We start from the raw sequence: 15,239 nt of genomic DNA on the forward strand, positions 1-15,239 counted from the left end.
ATTTTAACAACAATATGTATGCTAACCTAATATAAATGGATACTAGTTGGCATTACCTTTGCCCCTCTGTTGGATATACTCGTCTGGAATAAGCTGTTTCTCACGGGTGAGTGCATTTTCTCATTTTAAATTGAAAGGTACAGCCCACCTTTCTGTTACGTGTTTAACTTTAAACTAATGCCAAATATATCGTGCATGGAAACACCCCCCTTATATATGATATAGGCTGAATATAAATAACGTTGTAGTGAGTACAAGTGAGGATTAATATTTACTCGATAGTAGGCACTACTCCCATGAAAAGAAGGAAACCATTTTTAAGCAACAGCAGAATAAACGAATGAGTGAATTAAATAAGTCGTGAAAAAATACGTAAAAAACATAATCGAAACACTGAGGGCCGGATTAAATCAAAACTTTGACCCAGCCGCTAATCGAAAACTACAGCACTGTACTCAGTTGCGGCTTCATTTTTAATAAGAAGCCACTTTCTTCTAATCGGAAATGTAACTGCTATGATGAACAGGTTTGTAGTTCGCTTTAGTGGGTGGGTCAAAGTTTTGATTTAATCCGGCTCTGACACATTGTTGAGCAAAATATAAAATGACATATTTTCTCTCTGTGCACGAACAATAGGCAACATTTCGTCTGTGTGGATGTTGGGCGCAACATGTCATTTGTTACCTGCACTGCACACCTGTATTGTAGTGACTGTAGCAATGAGCAGTTATTTCCACTGAACACACGGAGGCTGTGAATAAACCCGGAGCTGCGCCTGCGCAGACCTGTGCCGGACAGGCTCTGTCCTTTGTGCCTCAACTGCGAGAGGCTTTACACAACTCCACAGTGTGTAAAACTTGAGGAGCTGCGAGAGCATGGTAAGGGTGTTTTCTTGCAGATATTTTCTTGATTTAATACAGCGAAAATGTAACCACTCCCACTGTATTGTTGGGCGGGATTAAGTACAACTTTAACCAGCTCCTAATAGCAAACTACACAACTGTACATCATGGAGTTTACATAAAAAATTTGAAGAGAGTAGCATCTAAAGAAACATGAAAGCGCAGATGAGTACAGTGGTGTAGTGTTGTAGTAGCGGCTGTGTGAATGTTGTTTTATTCTCTCGCGTTGTGCAAGAAAGGAGCTGCGAGAAGGTCGTTTTGCGGTGCAAATCGGGTGATTTAATACCGCCATAGTTTAGCAGCGTGATTTCCAATCGCAGACATGCGCTAATGCTTCTGCGAGCGAGTCGCAGTGCCAACATTTGTTATTTTATCCTGCCCTTCAGATCTGAAAAGCATTCAAATTGATTTTATCTAAGAAATATCTTATCCCTTTCAAATCAAAATTTATTTCCAATCATAAGAAAAATATTGCAACCAGAAATGAAAGCAAAATTTTGGTTTTATGGAATTTCCCTTGTATGTGTGATTACAACAGTGCCTGATGGTAAATGTGGGTGTGGCAGAAACTTTAAAAGCTTTCATGTGATACTGATTATCTAAATAATATCCACACATCATATTACGCAATCTTTTGCTTTTCTACAAGCTTCACTGGTAGTCTTTCCTCTTGCCCAAGAGGTTTATTTGCAGGTTGTCAAACTGGTCTGATCGGCTCATCACTGTTCCAATTAACCATTTTAAATCTATTTGCAGCTTCTCAGCTTGGGGGTGTATTGTCTGAAATTGTTACCAGTTTATCACTTACAATGCAGATCCTTATTTTCAGATTTGGTCATAGTCCAGTTAAAAATGTTATTAGAGTTGTGTACACCGATCAGCCATAACATTATGACCACCTGCCTAATATCGTGTAGGTCCCCCTTTTGCTGCCAAAACAGCCCTGACCCGTCAAGGCATGGGACCGGATTAAATCAAAACTTTGGAGGCCAAGTCAACTCATGATTCAACAGACCAGGCCACCTTCCTCCATTCCTCCATGGTCCAGTTCTGATGCTCACGTGCCCATTGTAGGCGCTTTCGGCAGTGGACAGGGGTCAGCATGGGCACCCTGACTGGTCTGCGGCTACGCAGACCCATACGCAACAAACTGCGATGCACTGTGTGTTCTGACACCTTTCTATCAGAACAAGCATTAACTTTTTCAGCAATTTGAGCTACAGTAGCTCGTCTGTTGGATCAGACCACACGGGCCAGCCTTCGCTCCCCACGTGCATCAATATGAGCCTTGGCCGCCCATGACACTGTCGCCAGTTCACCGCTTTTCCTTCCTTAGACCACTTTTGATAGGTACTGACCACTGCAGACCACGAACACCCCACAAGAGCTGCAGTTTTGGAGATGCTCTGACCCAGTAGTCTAGCCATCACAATTTGGCCCTTGTCAAAGTCGCTCAGATCCTTACGCTTGCCCATTTTTCCTGCTTCTAACACAGCAACTTTGAGGACAAAATGTTCACTTGCTGCCTAATATATCCCACCCACTGACAGGTGCCATGATAACAGACTGTGCCTGTAAAACGCAGCCTAATCTCCTGGACAGCTCAGCACTCTTGCTCTTAGTCTTAGTCGCTTTCTTATTAAGCTGCTCCCTTGTTCTCTTGATTTTGGGTTATTCCACCTGCTATTATAAAATAAACAAACAAACAAACAAACACATGAATAAATATGTATTACTGCATTGTTACATACACACTGACCTTGTGTCCTTGCTGATTATTACAACTAAGAGGACAGGTTTGAAGAGCACATTCCACAAGTAAACATGTTCTTACTTGCAATCCTCAATAACTGTAGGATGGTCTAGTGTGGGGATTTAGGATATGATCAACTCATGAAAGGAAGCTCACCACCTTTGTCACAATAACGGGCTTAGTAGCTTCAGATGTGTTCCTTCTAACAACTGTTTTATTTTTGTGATAAAATATTGAACGAATTTTGAGCTTTTAAAACAGAAACAATAAACTGTGCTGTAGGTGTAATATTTGGAAGAATTGCTCCAGCAAAGTGAATATTTCTACTGGCATCTGAGGCAGTACATAAGGGTTGCTTGTTCCAGTTTTATTTTAGTTTTTATCTGTGCCAGCTCCAGAAATTACACTTAGTTTTTGTATCTGTAGTGCAATTGAGAGAAGTGGCTATGTGAAAGGAAGTACTAGTGTTTGTCAAACCTCTGAGGTGGTACCAGTATCAGGGCAAGGAATTGGCTTCTTCCTGACTGATGTAAGTGGTGGCTTTAAACATCTGAACATGTAGATACAAATGGGTAGGCTTATATCTTTATTGCGTCGTTTGCTTGAACTGATTTAATACCATTTTGATTTAATATGACTGCATAGGAATGAATAGAAAACTAATGTTACCACCCACACATATTCTAAAGGCTGCAATATGCTATGTAATTTCCATGAAATCCGATTTCAGGAACCAACGATTTTCTCGAAATTTTATTTACATTTCACAGTCAAATCACAAGAAATTGGATTTCATAGAAATTTCATAGTTTATCGCGGCCTTAATGTAAACTGGGTCTCCCATATGTTTTTTGCTCATGAAATACTGCAAAAATACAATGTTTTTGGTTAGACTTGGTTATTAGTTATCTATTGCTAGAGCCCATTTTATGTGACCTGCCTTCTAAAGTTACACTTCATTGTACACTTCCATGTAACCTGATTAATTAAAACACGTGTTGATTAATAATCTCACAATTCCTTTAATCATCTTAATTTGTCTTTGTATTAAGGTGGGTTGATTAAGCGGCAGCAGCTGTTGACATTTAATTACAGGGACAGGTATCCCTTTATGAATACCAAAAAGCCAACCCCAAGCTTGAACAGAAGTAAGCAATATTCAAAGCAATAATGTATGTAATCATGCTTACACCCACAAGTTCAATAAAAGGTTGTAATTTGCAGAAGATGCTAACAAGCATAAATGGTTTGACCTTAATTAACAAAATGGAGTCACTAATCATGCTTCCTATTCATCTATTTATTTATTTATGTATTTATTTAATTTATTTAATGAAAATTATTGAATGTCAGAGAAGTGTTTTATGTTTGCCTGCTGTACAAATTGATCGCTTCAGTCACATGATGTATATATGTAATTAATGAATAAAAAGTGCAATTACAATGGCAAATGAAAGATGTAGGGGTATTTTGAGTGAAAAGGCATGTTGTGCAAGCATTCAGGGCAGTTGGACGTGTTTATTCTGAGAAGTGATGATACATGACAAAGTTTGAGTTTCATGTCACTTGAAAATTTGCATTTCATTTGAGTATTTAATTTTGCAGTCTTGTCACAGCATGTTGGTCTTTGAAACACGGATAACCTTGTAGTATAATACATTGGCTTTGTCTCAAAATTGTGTTGTAGTTTTTGTTATGTTTCCTGAGAAGAATGTAATATACAGTATGTAATGAATGACTTCATATTTCTGAATTTTAAATAGTTATGGTTTCAGCGGGCGGTCTGATTAAAGGCTTTGTGTTTTGTGTCTTCCTGTTTAAACTCAGTACACTATGTATTCTGTGCTTTTTGTTTACATTACAGCCTTTTGAAGTAACAGTAGAAAAACAAAAAAGCAACATTTACATAAGTCTAATTTAATGCATTTTTAGGTTTCAGTTGTGGGATAACTGTTTTATATATAGTTTTGTAAATATGCAAAATTTGAACTCAATGTAATATGTAATAGAAATATAATAATACTACATTTTGCTGATAAAAGGAAACAATGTTATAGCAGTTTAAAATAATGGCATTTATAAATAATGCAAATGTCTCATCCATAACATTTTCTTGGTAAGGTTTTTCTATAAGTTTTATACTCCAATATTTGTTTTTCAAACTTTCTCTGCAAAACTTACATTGGTAAATGTATGTTATAAGATAAAATGTTTACCGTTTATAAACAAAAAATACCCAAGCGATCGAGTGAGACAGCAGACGTGCGGATGTGACTGGGAGTCTCTGCGCCTCTGAAGCGCAGCAAGAGCAACAACAACAGCGCCTGCGCCGCGGATCTGCCTCCGAGAAGAGAAGCGAAAACAACAGCGGCACGCAAAAGGAGAGCACTGCTAATATGTCTTTTTCTAACGCCATTTACTGTTTGTCGTGCAGCATGTTTACCATGGTTAGATCCGCCGACCAAAATGATAATAGTTAATAAGGAGTTGGCGGAACGAGTACGCGTGTTGCAGGAGCACGTAGATACTCTTAGAAAAATAAAAGAGGCCGAGAATTGGCTGGACTCGGTCTGTAGAAACACGGACTCGTCCTCTGTAGCAGCGAGAGGCCACACCGGCGGCTGCGCAGTCACAGCAGGGCCGCTGGGTCTCGGTAAAGAGAGGCTCTGGAAGCGTGAAATGAAGGGCCAGAGCTCCGGCGCGCCCGTCTCCCCTCCGGGCCGCAGACAGAGTTGAACCCTCGGCGGCGCGTCTGCGGAGAAGGGGCTCATTATTGAGACTCCATAGTTAGAAATATAAAGATTGCGTCACCAGCAGTAGAAGTGAAAGAGTCTCTGACATCGACGCTAAATTGGACGAATTGCCAGGCGGCGAAGTTTCTACTCTGGTTATTCACGCTGCACTAACGATATTAGACATAGACAATCCGAGATTTTAAAAAGAGATTTTACATCGCTATGCAAAACAGCGAAAAAACGATGTCGGAATATAATTGTCTCTGGCTGCTACCAACATTACACAGAGGGATGAGGCCTTCAGTAGGCTGTCCTCTCTAAATAGCTGGTTGACAAGCTGGTGTGCATCAAATAATTTCGTTTTTGGGAAAGGCCTGGCTTATACAGAAGAGATGGGCTCCATCCGAGCTGGAGAGGAGTGCTAATGTGATCTGATAATATAGCTAGAACGTGACTCTTCAGAGCACCGGTCAGGCTGCAGGCTCGCAGTCCCACACTGCAGTCTGCCTGTAACTCCCAGCACAGCCTGACCCCGATCCTAGATCCCTGCCTGGGGGCATCCAATAAACTACATAGTCCTGAGATTAGTTATCCTATTAAAACAGTAATTTGTCATAGGCTTGGATGTATTCCTTCCTCTCGGGGCCCTCGTTTCAACAATCTAATAAAAGTTAAAACTACAAGACAGAAATTACCTGCTCACATTACTTCTCCCATGTATAAACTGGCTGTCTTGAACATCTGCACACTACTATTCCATTAGTAGAAGCCTCCCCTAATGACTACTCTTACTGCCAGAAGGCCCGTGCAACAGGCCGTGGGGGGGGGCTGGCCAGCATCTACCACACAGACCTGCGCCTGTCTACTAAGCCATTAGACAGCTTCACATCTTTTGAAATTCACCAGGTAGAATTTAGGCTTAATCCACCTCTTCAGCTTATAGCTATTTATAGGCCACCAGGCCCCTATTCCTTTTTATGACCGAATTTAGCAATCTCTTATCTGACTTAGCCATACATTATGATAAACTCATTATTTTGACATACATATTGACATTAAAGACAACCCCCTCACTGTTAGTTTCTTGTCCCTATTGGAGTCTGTAGGTTTCACTCAGCATGTGTCTGGACCCACACATCGTCACATTCACACACTAGATCTAGTTATTACCCGTGGGGTACAGATTCACAACCTAATAATATCACCCCAAAACCAGACGATTTCTGACCACTGCCTTATTACATTTGAGCTGCCTGGAGTAGAATCAGACACACAGGAGAGGAATATTGAAACTCGCTGCCTAAATCCCACTGCTATTCATAAATTCACTACCCTGTTGCCAAATACTAGCTTTACCAAAACAGGATCTGCAGATTAATTATTAAATAATTTCAACAATACACTAAGCACTGCTTTAGATACAGTAGCCCCATTAAGGACACGACAAATTAAACCAACAAAACACTCACCATGGTTTGACGAACACACTCGCTCACTCAAAACAGAATGCCGTAGATGTGAGCGTAAATGGAGAGAAACAAAACTAGAGGTCTTCCACATGGCATGGAATGACAGTATAATAAGATACAAGCAGGCCCTGTCCTCTGCTAGGTCTGCCTACTACTCCAATTCAATAGAGACGCATAAGAATAACCCGTGTTTTCTTTTTAATACAATAGCGACATTTACTAACCAGCAGGTAAAGCCTTCAGAGGTTATCCCCCCCAATTTCACCTGTAGTGACTTCGTGGATCATTTCAATAGCAAAGTTAACGGCATTAGAAAACAGATAGAACAGGAAACATACACAGATACTATAGCCGACACATGCAGTCCTTCACAGCCCCTGCCTACCTTGGACTCATTTAACGTAGTAAATCACCAGGAATTGGTCTCCTTAATTACTAAAATGAAAACAACAACCTGCACACTAGACCCTATACCCACTAAACTGCTAAAACAATCTCTGCCATTAATTATTCACAGAATACACAATATTATTAATGTCTCTTTATCCTCAGGATCTGTTCCTGATTCATTTAAAATAGCTGTAATTAAACCACTTCTTAAGAAACCCAGTGCCGACCCTAACCAACTTAAACACTATCGACCTATCTCAAACCTTCCCTTCCTTTCTAAGGTTCTAGAGAAAGTAGTTGCAAACCAACTGCAAGCTTTTTTAACCGATAATCATCTTTATGAAGAATTTCAATCAGGCTTCCGTTCCGGCCATAGTACAGAAACGGCCCTGTTAAAAGTATTGAATGATGTGTTTCAGTCCTCCGATGTAGGGCACACCAGTGTTTTATTAGACTTAAGTGCGGCTTTTGACACAATCGACCACAAAATCTTGTTACACCGCTTAGAAAACCGTATTGGCCTATCTCGCAATGTGCTGTCATGGTTTAAATCATATCTGTCAAACAGACTCCAATATGTACAGATTAACGAGATCCACTCAAATTTAACTGAGGTTAAGTACGGAGTCCCACAGGGCTCAGTCCTCGGACCTATACTTTTTCATTGTACATGCTCCCATTAGGTGATATCATTCGACGACATAATATTAACTTTCACAGTTACGCAGACAACACACAATTATATCTGTCAGTAAATCCTAACAACACCATGGACCTAGAAAAACTAATGTGCTGTCTGTCTGAGATGGATGACAAAAAAAATTATTTTGCTTAATTCTGACAAAACAAAAGTCATAATTTTAGGAGACAAAAATCGAACTGTTCATCATGCACTAACAAAACTGAGTAATGGTAACTTTAATTTCTCCCCTAAGGAGATGGCATGAAACCTGGGTGTCATCTGTGATCATAAGCTATCTTTTGAATCACACATTCAGAATGTGTCGAGATCTTCCTTCCTCCAGCTTAGAAACATTGCTAGACTAAGACAATTCCTCTCGTTACAGGACACTGAGAAATTGATACACGCATTTGTTACATCTAGATTGGATTACTGTAATGCAATTCTGTCAGGCAGCACAAACAGAGCTATTTCTGCACTTCAGTTAGTCCAAAATGCTGCTGCAAGAATCCTAACAAAAACAAAAAAACATGAACACATCACTCCAGTATTGGCTTCTCTTCACTGGCTGCCCGTGCACTACAGGATAGACTTTAAAGTGCTCTTATTAACATTTAAAGCACTAAAGGGACTGGCACCTCCCTACCTAAAAGATCTCCTTATCGAATACACTCCAGGTTGGCCATTGAGATCACAGGAGCCGGTTACTTAGCACTCCCTAAAATACACAAGAAAAGCGCAGGTGGTAGAGCATTCAGTTATAGGGCCTCGAAGCTGTGGAATGATCTTCCAGCCAATGTAAGAGATGCCCCCTCTGTCTTAGCCTTTAAATCACGGCTGAAGACTCATCTGTTTATTCTCTGTTTTTCTAGCCCATAGTGCTGCCGGTGTGCCATGGACATGCAATTGCACAACTGTTTTTGGAAATGTCCTGCACTGCATGACCAGTATCTGAGCACGACTGCCCTCTTGTCTCCCAGCAACAGCCTCCTCTGAGGGCACGAGGCACCTCGTCCCCCACCATGGAAGTCTGATGAGGCACAACCCATCCCAGAAGCACCTCACCACGGAGGGTCAACGGGGCATCCACACCCAAGGTTTGACGAGCCATCGCAACCCAAAGCCTGTTGATGGTCCAAACCCTCCACCCCGATGGCCAGCGAGAGGCCTCCTCCAGAGTGAAGAGCACAGCCAGCAGCACCGATCAAGAATTTTCTGATCTCCTTGCTGCTGTAATAACTATACTGCCTGGAGGGGAGGCAACAATTAGGCCTAGGCCCTAAGCCGTGGACCCCCAGAGATTCATTTTCTCCTACATGCCATCCATAGGAGTTATTTTGTTTTTCGGTCCTCCGTGCCTAAATGGTTTATTTACTTAAATGTTCACTCACTTTATTCTACATCATTTAAAATGTTTACAGGTCTATATTTGATTTTATTGTATTCATGTTTTTTATTTTGCTGTACGTTTGTTGTATGTTTACCAGTTTGTAAAGCGCTCTGTGGCTACCCTGCAAAGGGTGCTATACAAATAAAAATTGATTGATTGATTGCAATTAGCATTATGGATGTGGCTGGCGTTATGGATGTGACCGTTACGGATGTGACAATAATGTCCTAAAGTAATGCTAAGCTTGATGAGATGTGATTGCAAATAATGTCTTACAATGTAAAAACAAAAAACATATTAAAATCACTAATAGTAGCACATTTTCATGCCATACTTGATGTATTATATCACACCAGAAAATCCTGCAAGTCTTTTTTAATAGGGGGCTTAAGGCATTTGAAAATACATGCGATCTTAAAGGGGAACACCTAAAATCCATAATTTCTCAATTTATTCTATAAGTAGAAACATTATGTGGATTGAGTTTATCATGTCCAGCTCATTCTATGTACCAGAATTCAGAGATCGAGACATGATATCACGTGGGTGCTAACTCTGGAGCTGCTTTGCTGGAAGTCAATGGGGGAATTCAGAAAAGTCACAAATATCATTAAAAACATTTTATACACGTTTGATGGCCCCATCACCCTATTTTTTCTGAAAGAACCATCAGTGCTCCACTGTAGCCTAAATAATAGTTTGATGGGGACATCTTATGTGCATAAAAAATAGTGTGATGGGGCCATCGAACATGCATAAAATGTTTGTTTTTAATGATTTTCTGAATTTCCCTATTGACTTCCAGAAAAGTAGCTCCAGAGTTTTACATCCTTACAATTCAGAACTTTTTTGTTTGTTTGTTTTTAATTAAAAAAAACATCAACAATATTCATGCTGCCACTACATGTTTTATGCAGTTGTTTTTGCCTCAGATATCTTGTACTTTCTACTTTATTGTGATCTGCAACTTGCTTCATCATTGATGGAAGAAAGGAGCCATGTTTGTAATCTGATTGGTCACCTTTTTTTAAGATATCTCTTGCTGACACTGATAGCACTGACAAGTTCTGAGGTAATTAATGAGCTTAAAGTGTTTTTTTGATAAAGGTTTCAATATTTTTCTTCAATACAGTTCAGACGGTGTCACATCCATAATGCTGTGTCACATCCATAGTGCTGCACGAAAATATTACAAATCTGAGGTAGTACTTAATATGATGTTGGGGTGCTGCCAAGTTGTCCTCATCAAACCACAGATTTTTTAGAATATGTAAGTGACCTCAGCAATGGTTGTCCATTTCTGTCAAATCCATAACACCCGTTTCTTTGGGCGATAAAGAAGGAATGTTGAAACTTTGAAACTTGAAATTTGAATCTGAGTCCAAAAAACACATTATCTAACTGATTTTGAGAATTAAATAGAAAAATGAATGTTGGATACCATTTGTATTTCTTATTTTTGTATTTTTGTACATAAAACATAGAATTATTATAGAAGAGGTTGAGAGTATACACAATGTAATCAGAAAACAGTAGAACAGTACATTGAAATCCTACATGTTTCAAGATCAGAGAAAACAGGTGCCAATTCTTTAAAAGGATTTGGCACATACAAAAGGTTATGTTTGAAAGTTTTAAGTAAGTGAATGAGTTACTTAACTTTTTTGACATGTAACTTAAACAACAAACCCAGGGTTTCAACTAATATGATTGACAGGTGTGTTGTTTTCACTTGCATCTTTTATCGACAAGCGAAACTTGAGTTGATGGGTTTAGCAATCCATCAACACTTTCCTGCAAACTATTTCACAAATGTGATGCACATTAAAGGGCACAATGTCTTGAAGGGCTTTTTCGGCAGACATGCACATGATTGTGTTATACAAGCAATATATAATTCCTACCTAGACATCAAGCATCATAAAAAAGACTCCATAATTCAATATAATGTTTTATTGTCTGAAAGGTGTACATTTTAATTAAAATATAAAAACACATTTTTACTTTGTTTCTGTAATTAATATATTATTTATGTATGTATGTATTTTGGCCTTATAGAGTCAAAATTATGGATTATGCCAAATTGGAAAATTGCCATTGATTGCAAAACACACGTTCCCTAATGTGTTTGGAAATTCAGCAGGTTCCATTGTCCATGGCAACACAGAGCACATTGAACATGCAAATCAAACCAAACCACATCTATAAACATTCACACAGTTCCTCTGCCAATGCTCATCGGGTTGACCAGTATCATCTTCAAACCCACAAACTTGTCAGTTACTATGTGCGCAGTAATATGCATATGCTGTACACGTAAAAACAAGTGTTGTTTTGCAATATCTTACCTCAGTGAAGAAATGGAAAAGGTGAAGAGAAGAAGGCAGTAACACCCTACGTGTCTCAGAATTGTAAATGTAAATGTATTTCTTAGCATAGTACTATAGATCTTCTGAATAAGCCACACAGGAGATTTTACAGTTTGATTGTGAAATGAGTAAAGCGAAATAAATATTATAAAATATATAAATTATAATAAAACTTTATTATTTTATATTGTTATACTGTTTAGCTTTCTCTTTAAATGTCCAGTCAATTGTAACACAATTGTTTACCAGATCATAAGCCACAGTAGAAAGTTCTTGAGAAATGTTCATGAGCAGAGCAAATTGCAAACAAGTTTGTTTGATTTCTTTTGGGTGGCTTCATGCTTTGGCAAGCTCAGGGCATTCCTCCACAGATACATATACCTTGCTATTGTGTAGGATGACAAGGTAAACTTTGGAAATGAAATATTTATTTTATTCAATTGCTAAAACTAGAAAAACTAGGGTGTAAACTTTTCCATAATGCAGGAGCATTATTTGACAATGTTGTATGTTGCTGTTAAAAGTAAACTAAACTGTCATAATCTGTCAATCAGGCTATTAAAAAAATAATTGCAGTACAGTAATCCTTTTAAAACATGTGTACGTGTTGCCTAGCCTGTGATTGACGGTGATATACTTGATAAAATGATTCTGACATCAGGTTACTTTTCTGGGATGGTGTTGAGAAGAACTTTAGCTGTTGGAGATCTCAGTTCGTACCTTGGGAAGGGGTAGGCCTATAACATGAGAGTCTGTCTGCAAATCCCCAACACCCAACATGCTTAGATAATAAACAAATATGATAGGAAAACACAAGAACACCAGTCCAGGAATGTAGATGTCTTGGGCGCAATAAATTATCAACTGTTCCTTTCCCAAATGGACTAAGAAGTGGACAATTAAGGAGATATATTAAGACAGGTTCTATAGCACAAAGGTTTTGGTTTTTTGTTAACTTTTTCCTTTTTTCCAGTCTAACTGCTGTCAACACTAGTGTTGATATAGCACTATGACTATATTAATCACTCAATTCCACAAGATATATATTTTTATAGCTCTTTGTCGTAGGTTGTATGCTTATCCTAACAAGTGCAGACATAATACAGTTAAGTCCCAGGTATGTGCTAAAGGGAGGGATAGGCACAGGAGAAGTTGTAGTAAAATGGAAGAAGTTTCAAAAGATACAGAAGTAAACAGGGGCAAATGCTCCTAAGAGCAGGCAAGGAGATGCTGCTGTATAGGAGATAAAGAATCAATCAATCCATGTGTAAAAAGGATGTTTCAGTTAAAATCTTCTACATAGTGTTATTATTTATTTATTTATTTATTTATTATTTTTTGATGTACAGTTCTAGAGCAAGGCTGATAAATATGTATTTACAGACTTTTGTTATTTTATTAAATTCATGATGCCATTATTACTGCTGTACTCAGATTAAAAGTTAATGTGAACAACATATTCCTATGTCCTCTCTTTATGACCGAAACCACATGCTTTGTCAAGGACTTGTGGAGGCAGGCAACTGTAAGTTGTCTAAATAGCCACATCCCCCCCACCTCCAAAAGTAAACCAAATACAGACTCAGCATACCTATCACAACCTGTTACACAACCTAATAGCAGAGAAGATGATGATTTAAAAACTTCTGCTAGTTCGGCCGTAGGTCTTTCCCTTATTTCCCAGCTCCTCTTGTCCTGTCAATTATTTCCTGAACAGCTTCACAGTGAACCAACACTGGTAATACTGTATGGAAAGCAGAACATCATAAAGATTTTAAGTGATTTAAAGCTGTTTGACATCTAAGTCGGCCTTAAATCAGATTCTTCCTTTGTTACTTTGATACTTTATTACCTGCTCACCTGTTTTTCTTCATCCCTCTCTCTTTAAAATAAATAAATACAGAATTGGAGGCGTAGGGAACAGACTATTACTTTATTCAGTGCTTGATACAACAGTGGTTGGTTGGAACTTTTGAAACTTATTCTTTGGGATATTTTGTTCCTAAACTCCAAAACCCTCTGCAAGAGACTTTAGGTGGATGTCTTCCTTACCTCTTTGTAATCTATATTAGATTGATTGTTTGATTGATTGAACCAAATGAGAGGCAGGTGAGCTTGCATGTCTTTATTTCCACCCCAATGCTGAAGAACCAAAAAACCCTCCATATTTACCCCTTAACAGTCCTTACTTTGGAATGAATGGATTTAAAGGGTACTGTTTTGGTGATCATATTCAATCGTATTAGAAAAGCTTCAGATAAACTTGTATAATAATAAAAACCAACCCAGCCCATCGAAATCACTGATCACTGATTTTCCAGAAACTAATTATTTTAATGGTGTTCATAGGCCCCCTTGTGGTTATTACACTCACACATGCATTTCTTGAATGGATCTGAATTGATAAAAACTTAAAAAACAAAAGAGACTAGGTTTATGCTGTTTGAATATTTATAGAACAGATAAATAGAGTATACAACTAAAGATGGGATTTCCCATAATTTTGGAAAAGAAACAAAACTATTCAGTTGTAAACTCGTAGGTGTAACATTATGAACTGTATTTAAGCTTTGAAAAAATACATATTCTTCCTCCCTGGTAAATTAATAGGAATTATGATTGTGTACATATTAGACAAAATAACCCAAAAAGACTCCCTGGAGGCATTGTCTCACAGGTTTTTCCAGTGACAGTGACACATTGCAATTTAAGACTTCAAATTGTGTTGCTGTTATACATTCAACATAACAAACATAAATTCTCATAGTTTATTGGGAATTAATAAAATGTAACACATTTAATTTCTTGTTCATTTCCTGCTGGACTTCAAGATATATCCAATTAACCATAAGGATTTGAGTTTCAACACCTGGTAAGATTTGTTTATTTATTTTCAGGAACATGTATGTGTGGCGGGGGGAGTTTACAAACGAGTACAAGTGTTAATTTTAAAAGAATAACTCAAGCAAGATAAAAATGTCTGTTGAAAGTTTAATGATAACCTATTGACATATCTGCGCTGACAGGTTTTGAAAACAGATGTCTCTGAGGTATTAGCCCCCTCTGTATCCAATTTTATGACACCCGGTGGGGCTTAGGCCTTAAATAAAATAAAACAAGTGTTAATAGATGCATACCACTTGTCTAAAAGAAAGGAAGGAAGATACAGCTTCATTTGAACTTTGAACCTGTCTTTTCAAAGTGCAGAATCTGGTGATGAAATTTCCAACCTTAGGTTCAGAGACTTTAGTGTGGAATAGGAGGAATAAGAACTCAAACAAATTATCATTATGATTATGAATTATACTACTACAGGTCTACAGTCCCTTATCCGCAATTTCACAATTCGAAAAGCTATGAAAACTGAAGGTATGTGGCATCAGTAGAATCCAAGTCGCATTCGTGCAGCGCAGATGTCGACAGTTCTGCACAGATCTGCAGAATTACAGTGATCCATTGCGATTGCAGCGATCACAGCGATCCACCAGATCTGCGGAAATGTGTGCTACAAGTTTTAAGAGTGCGATCATTCCCTCTTACATGATTTGA

General features: G+C 38.4%; 1 long non-coding RNA gene across 1 annotated transcript; it reads left to right on the forward strand.

Annotated features, from left to right (window-relative positions):
* Window positions 1-588: 588 nt before the first annotated feature.
* LOC136748613 (uncharacterized) lies at window positions 589-11,318 on the forward strand. Its single transcript, XR_010816600.1, has 2 exons — window positions 589-878; window positions 8,912-11,318. It is a non-coding gene; the product is annotated as an uncharacterized LOC136748613 (long non-coding RNA).
* The last annotated feature ends 3,921 nt before the right edge of the window (window positions 11,319-15,239 follow it).

The sequence above is a fragment of the Amia ocellicauda genome, chromosome 4, assembly GCF_036373705.1.
Source record: "Amia ocellicauda isolate fAmiCal2 chromosome 4, fAmiCal2.hap1, whole genome shotgun sequence".
Lineage (NCBI taxonomy): Eukaryota > Metazoa > Chordata > Actinopteri > Amiiformes > Amiidae > Amia > Amia ocellicauda.